Raw genomic sequence first — 8,130 nt, 5'->3', positions numbered from 1 at the left:
TTAACACATTCATTTTAGGTCCAAAACTGGTATTTTCACCTTAACATTAAAAATGTAAACATGAGCTTCGTTTACATTACAAAGAATTGTAAGCTCAAAAACACGCTTATATCTCAAAAAATGACACTCACATGTTGGTTGCCTATCAAAAATGCCTTAGTGAAGCATTGCAAACACTAAATTCGAAAAAAAAATTCGACCAACATCGTGACTAGGCCACTTTAAAAATGTCTTTGTTAGGCAGTGATGCAAGAAATAATCAACCAATATGAATAAAAGATTGAGAAATAGAAAATATCTTTTGATAGAAGTCTTTCTTCTTGTCACATCTATGCGTGTACAGAGCAAACGTATCCTAAATGCCTTCTAAAGATGACCAAGAATTAGCTGGGGTGTGTAAACACAGAACAACGTCAATGAGGATACATGTATATTCATGGCATCAACACAGCCCCTACTAATGGAAACGGATTTTATTAAAAGAAACAATCATTCTTCTAATGACAATACCTGCGACTGGATATAGACAAACAATGCATCCACTAAGTATCACTGGCAGCCTTCAGGATTGTCTTCATCGTCATCCTGTTTACAGCAAATAAACCATATGGTAGACGTGGTTGTCAAGCCGATGATTGCAAACGAGGCCATCTGAAGTCCAAGAACGGTATCACCAAGACCTGTGAAATAGAGAAGGTAAAAAAAAATACCTTCCAATGTTTGCGTCATTCTATCAAATTTTAAGCAAGGTTTCTTTAAAAAAAAACACCACATTTTTTCCAAACATATAACGTTACTTTAAACTTCAAACGGACACCCTCTGGTGCTTACAATTCCTCTGTAAAATTTTAAAGTATTGTTCTGCTTAATCAAACTTGAGGAGAAAGCACCGCAAGTCTGCAGTACTATAGATGGCAAAACCATGAATATCAAACAACATGAAGCGATAGCGGAATCAAAACCTATGACGCACAGCAACTTGTGGCTGTAAAGAGGAAGTGCCTGTATAAGTTGTTTTTCCTTTCAGTTTAAAATAACTGAATATTTGGTGAAAGGTAATATTATCAATGTTCTAGTGTTGTAAAATTTGGTCTTCTTAAGTGGGATAAATGTTTTTGGTAAGGGTACGATGTTAAACAAGATTATGATTTTGGAGATTTATAGGAGGTATAAAAAACCGATTCATGACGCATACTACTTAAATTGTCAGGTTTGACTGATAAGTCTTATTTTGATTGACCATGTCAAAAGTATTCACCTAGATGTATCTATGTGCAGTAAAGGAAAGTATCATCTAGAGCAAGTCTGAGCAAGTATGTACCTTGTATTGTTTCGTTAATTATCAGGATTACCATCATCTGTGTTAATTGTTAAGTTTTGTAATTTTGTACAAGAAATTGTTGACACGCCTCCTCACCTTTCATATTGTATGTGTTGAAATGTTTTCATTTTTTGTTCATTTAAATTGTTTAAATTATCTTTTTATCATTTTTATTTCATTTTTTTACTATCTTTATCAACTGACAATTTTTAAGTTGATGTAATAAAGGATCCTATCTCTAAAATGTCCCTTTTATACATTGAATTACAGAAAATCTGATTTTTAAAATGAATTTAAGTGGTAAATCTAAATTATAGTCTATCCCAAGTTACAATTTCTATCTCTTTGAAAATTTTTAACAAATCCAGATATATCTATAAAGGAAGTGCAAATGAAATTGATGCAGCACTTTTTTTTTCAATGGCATATTATATTTTTTTATCCAGATTAATTAACAAAAACAGGAGATTGCGGAGAGTTATACAATATTGTCATAAATTGAGAGAACATTCATGGAGTATTGTATGCCTGTTCTTGCCCTCTAGGTATCGAAATACACTGTTTAGCAGTTTGATTTCTTAATTGCTTGTTAATTTGGCGTACTTCAACTGTGTTCCGTTTTCTTGATCAAGACGAAAGCTTCAGCATTATTTCTCCTCATTGCTTTTCGATATACTCGATTTATCATGGTTTATCATGGTTAATGTTAGCAATGGCCACTGCAGCCTAAAGGAAACTATTTCATAAAATCACACAATGTTGGGAGTGTTTGAATGTTTTTCTCGTACTGTCCAGTATCTATCAAGATAATTATGGCAATATATTGTTATCAAATACACATTTTAATCAATTGAATCATCTCTTTTTTTTTTTACCTGTTTTGTTTTCAATTAGATATCAGACGGAATAGCTCAGTTGGGAGAGCGTTAGACTGAAGATCTAAAGGCCCCCGGTTCAATCCCGGGTTCCGGCACGGAACACTCCGGCGGCTGATACATTTTTATCGTTTTAAAGGACTGATGACCCTTTCATTTCTGAATAGAAGATTGATATGGGTGCTGTGAATTGTTTTTGAGAATCTGAAGGAAAATCAAAGATGGTAAATTAGCGCCCATGGGATCAGATTTGGTTATTTCAAATAGTGAAAATATGTTCATCGACTTGACGAAATCAACACTGTTCCTAAATGAGTTATTCTGACATAGCTGTTTTGGTAAAAAGAATTACAGTAAAGTATGTCCTTCCTTACTAGTCATAGTTCGAGATGGCATTCCAGGAGTGTTTTATATCCGTTCCTGTCCTCCAGGAATTGAAATAGACTGTTTAGCAGTAAGCTTTCTTCGCTTATTTGTCTTATTTGAATTGTGTTCCGTTAAGTAGAAGGGGAAACAAATAACATTTCCTCTGAATATTTTAAAGATATTACCCTCTATAGAGTTATACAGTAAAAACAGTTTCCGGCGGATTACCTTGAAGAGTCATCTCGAACACACTTACCAGAATGCTTGCTCATGATTGTGATACAAACAAGTACCAACATGAACGAATAAACGAATTTACACCTATTAGAAACAACAACGTTGTTTGTTGTAGGAGGGTCATTCGGACTTCTGCTTCGTATAGACAATTTCGTAAGATTGACCAGAGAAAAAGAATTGTACCTTATGTGAGAATATTTTAGGTGGTATGGGACATCTGTCGATATTAATGTCGATTAAAGCATATTATACATTGTATTATATATATTATATAAATTATATAAATTACATATTGAAATAATTTCACCGGTTTTTTTTTAAATATTGCAACATTTAACACACAAATAGCTTTTAAAATATTTGGAGCGGTAAAAATTGTAAAACCAGTGGGATAAGAACTCTTGATTGAGACATTCGTAGTAGACCGTCTAACCCACTGCGCTACGTCTAAAGGTGAAAATACTGGAAAAGAAACTAGTTATATAATTACACTTCATTTTCTAATTTATTTTGATAAACAGTATGCCACAACATGGAAGCGTCCCATACCACTTTAAGTGCTTATAATTATGAGACGGAGCTCAAAGTCTATAGAAATTGTATGTAAATAGTGTAACCCTACAATGAATTTATATGTATACCTTTATGTAATTGTTTATATCTGGATAAAAAATGCATTTATGAGGAAACATATATCAAAGCCTTAGCACATGCAATTTGAAAATGAGATCACCACAATTAATTTTCGACTATAACTCCATGCTTAACGTAGATAACAACGTTGTAATAGTAAAGAAAATACTGTAAAAAATAGGAAAAACAGAGTTCAAAAAATAATTTATATCACGCTATTTCATTGTTCTTATGATTTACAATGCTTAACTCGATTTCCCTACTCAGTACATAGAAACTCTTTAGAAATAAATGCAATGAGACATCAACAATCAGAATTACATAAAAAGTAAATAAAGATATGTACATTTATATAATTAAATCATGTGTCATGTTTTCATAAAACACACATTTGCAAGAATAAACACAAATGGAAAGTAGGAATACAGTGTTTTATAAAAACAAACTTTGGACACTACATTTAAAATATCTAGTTGCGAAGCAACGTAAAATATTTATCAATGCTTAGAACTAGAGAAATACGACAATTACGACAACATGCTATGCATGTTTTGCCTGAGCCATGGCAAACCACACTGATAAATAATTCATCAAAAGCCCATACACAAATGTATGCTACTGTTAACATATTAAGGTGTTTAAGATTTAGGTATGGTGAATAAAAGGGAATACGTAAGTGGTTAGCCATACATTTGCACTGTATCTTTTTTAAAAAATCTCTTTAGGAACTTTAAGGATTGCTGAAAAGGAAAAATGTTAAATGTACGAGACAATCTCTGTTTCTCGCGTATTACATGAATATTTTCGATGCCGTGATACATATATATGTTCAGATATATCTTTTCCAATTTTTTATAAGCGCAGTTTTTTAAACAATATAAATGTATTAACATTTTTAAATGACTTTTTATGTCATCAGCTTATATTGTTCGTTTATTTTTTATAGAAAAGGGATTTAATTTTATTACAGTTTCAAAGTTGATAATACAAATGATGTCAATGCATGTATATACATTTATATAGTATCTTTAGACATTAGAATATTAAAATACGTCTTCAACAGTGACAGCCGTCATGATGGTGGTAATCCGTATCTATATTCAGTGATTGATTATAGATTCCATATTGTGTCAGTTCTTTTCTACTGTCTCCGTCATTACATCTTATTACGCAGTAACAAACGATCATCTATATAAGTAAAAAAGCAAAAATGTTATTGTCTAAGCTTGTTCTGGCATATTTGCATAATTGCAATCTATTAGAATAATAAAATGAAATAACTAAGTAGTTACAGTTTGCAAATAATATGAAACAATTTATCTAAAAGGAAGCATGGTGTGGCTTAAGATAAGAGTACCTGAAGTATAATATAACAGGAGGCCGCCAAACAAAGATAAAATGCCCATCCTTTATCGTGGTGGCCAAAGTTAGTAACAACAATCATGCTTCTATTTTCATGTTTCTATTGTTTCTTAAACTAAAAACTAGTTAATTCATTTTTAAATGCATGTGCAACATACTAAACAAACACGGCGCTCTTATTTTTTCAAGTCATTTGGGTTATACAAACGTTGCACGCATTTAGCATTTTGTTTTGGTATATAATTGCAAACTCAATCGTTAATAATTTTTTTTATTCATTGGCAAAAATGAAAAATGTTATAAAAAAAATTTAAAAAACTTTAAACCCGCAAGTAGTTAAACAAAAACTATGCACCCGCCAAGTGTTTTGCAGCAACTTGTCTCTTCGTTTACATCATCATCATTTCTAATCTATTTCAGCTACAGCAGAAGAAATATGGTAGACATGGCTGTAAGGGCTATGATTAAAAACATGGTCACCTGAAACCCAAGAACCGCTTCACCAAGTCCTTCAATGTTTTATATTAGTATTTATCCAAATTTAACAAAATCTTACAATGAGCAGATATTTTGAATATTTTGAGTACTAGTATATTTCTACCTTCAACACTATATGGGCAACCCGAGTTGTAAACAACTCCTCTAAAACATGGTGAAGTTGCATTGTGCTTTATCCAGTATGGTGAAAAACCCACATTTTTGCAGAACAATGGATGCCAACAATAAACAAATTGTGCAGCATACAACCAAATCAGTCTCGGACTCCATGTTGGACAGCCAGACACACAAATACGAAAACAGGAAAATATTATAGTTGGAATTTCCTTTTTTAGTTTGATATGTAGCGTATCAGTAAGTATAGTTCAATGTTGTTTTGAATAAGACTGTCACAGTTTTCTAAACAGAGGTTTCTGAACACAGATTTGCTTGTCCAAATGAATCTAACTTTTATAATTATCATTTTATATGTATGTTTTGTTTTTGTTTTCATTCTTTGTGTTGTAGTTTTTTTTTGGATAGATAGGGGAGGAGTCTCTGTGATGCAAATTATGAAAATAAGCCAACCTGAAAATTATATTGCGTTTACTTTGTCTTTTTATTTTGTTTCCAGTAATGCATAACCCTAAATATGTGCCAGTTTTTTTTAATACATGGCAATGTTTACAAGTAAACTGCAATATTCCCATTTTCCAGCGTCTTTGCATGTGATAACACCAGGTATCGATCTAGTACTATAAAACCCATGATAAATGACGTATAATTCAGGCGCCAGCGGGGGTTGCTTATTTATATTTTTAAGGTTTTCCGCTCAGAGCAGACCTTACTATTATTCTGAAAAAAAAATCAAATTTCTTATTATTTTTTTTTCTTCTAGACGCCAACTTTGATCCTTAATATCTCGCTCGTATGTTCACCGATTGTTTTGAAATTTTCAGGACTGATAACATGCCGCGTGATGTTGTCGTTGCATATTTTAGTTGAGGAAAATCCCTATCTGGTTTTGAGTTATTCCCCTTTAAGTAAAATTTAACGACTTCTTTTGTCCAGGGGGTTTAGCTTTAACGATGACTGGCAGAGTCTCAAAGATGGGCTGGTTTGGAAGCTAATACATTGAATTTGTGCGAGATATATTTTATTTATTATTTAAATGCAAATAAAAGGGGTGGTATAGATGTTGAAACAAAGGTAAGAAAAAAAAATCAAAAAAATTCGCGTATTTTCCGTGTTAGTTTTCTACCTGATAAAAATTTGTTATAACATGTATTTTAAAACTTCTTGGTCTTACCCAGACCTTTCATTCGGTATACCGAAAAAGGGGCTGGCCCTTATAATTAGGGAGTTAGAGGCGTCCAAAGTTTCTTGTCAATAACTTAAAAAGGAATAAACATTTCTAATGCATTATTGAAGCAAAGTTGTAAAGAAATTAATTTTGAATCCTTCTATAGTATTCAATTTAATGTTTTCGTTATTTATAGTCAGTATTTGCAGAAACAATTGTTGTCAGTTAGGTTCATTTTTTGTAGAATATATTTTGATTTATTTTTGAATTTCTTTTGATGTAAAAAAAAAAGAGAAGAAATTGGTTCTCAGTCTCTCTTTATGCCTGTTTGTTAGCTGTTAAGCCAAGTTCATTTTGAATATCATTTTGTAATTTTAAAAAATGCGATGTAGAAATTGTTCATGCAGTATTTCGGATAAAGCAATGAAGAGTTGTTTCTTGAAATTTTATTAGACCATAAAATTGTAAAATGCTTACATTGAAAATTGTGCCCGATTTCTTTTTTTTTAAGGTAAAACTTTATTGATTTAAAAAATGATTCTTTGAGACAAACAAATTGACATTATCAATAAGAAATTGACAATCTCTAACTGCAGGTCTGTAGCTTTTAGTCAGAACAAGAATCGGATGGACGACTTAGGACACAGATCGTCCATCCGAATTTCTTGAAAATTGCCATTATGTTCGTACGCGGACGCAATACTCACCGAGACTAAATGGTTCGTATCTTAAGTTTTAACTTCTTTGAAAGGTAATATTGGTTTTCTGATAATTATGAACATGAATAATTAAATAAAATTGGTTAAAATTACAGTAAAATTACCGGCATCGGTCTTCTCCGTGTGCGGATCTAGAAGGGGAAGGGTTCCAGACCCCCCCCCCCCCCCCCCAGCGAAATTTCTTTCAATTACGTGTACATTATAAACTTACCAAATATGCCTCGGACATCCCTTGGCAAACTCAAATAACCGTCTGACTTTTCAACCCCCATCCCGGCAACATTTTCTGATCCGCGCATGTTGGCCCTCCTCGAAATACAAAATTATTCTTCAAAACCCCTTGTAAAGTTTCCAGGATCTCCGCATATATACTAAGAGATTCATTGGCGCTCGCGTTCGATAAAAATGCGTGTAAAACGTTTGCCAATGGTCTTTTTACCTTCGTACCGGGCATAACCACAGTCCCACTCTGTGAATAAAATGCGGCGAATCAAACTAGAGACAACGTGTTAAGATCTGTATTTGCTTATAAACATGTCGTATCATCGTGCAAAATGCACTGTTCAATTATAATTTTTTTTTACTTTACTTGTAAAATTCAACATCTGTTTCGTAATTTTTTCTCACAGTTTATTTCTTACATAGTTATTTTTTTTTTAGTGAATGACACTTTTCAGACTTTATATGTGATTTCAAAGAGACAGAGTTTCATGTCTCAAGGACTGTTAATCTCTTAAAACAACATTGTGCAATTATCAGATTTTCATTCCTTGGACATCAAAGACTCATTGAGTTTATTTAATTATTTTATATCTGTGAACCTTTCACTCAGCTTAC

The 8,130-nt window shown here is 32.4% G+C and overlaps 1 non-coding gene and 1 pseudogene across 1 annotated transcript; one reads left to right on the top strand and one right to left on the bottom strand.

Moving 5' to 3' along the window:
• Positions 1–549: 549 nt before the first annotated feature.
• LOC128183686 (uncharacterized) lies at positions 550–5,562 on the bottom strand (annotated as a pseudogene).
• On the top strand, positions 2,222–2,294 carry Trnaf-gaa (transfer RNA phenylalanine (anticodon GAA)). Its single transcript has one exon. It is a non-coding gene; the product is annotated as a tRNA-Phe (tRNA).
• Positions 5,563–8,130: the final 2,568 nt, after the last annotated feature.

The sequence above is a fragment of the Crassostrea angulata genome, chromosome 5 (genome assembly GCF_025612915.1).
Source record: "Crassostrea angulata isolate pt1a10 chromosome 5, ASM2561291v2, whole genome shotgun sequence".
In the NCBI taxonomy this organism is placed as follows: Eukaryota; Metazoa; Mollusca; class Bivalvia; order Ostreida; family Ostreidae; genus Magallana; species Magallana angulata.
Note: the sequence above shows the minus strand (reverse complement) of the source record. Positions and strands in the feature narration are given on the sequence as shown.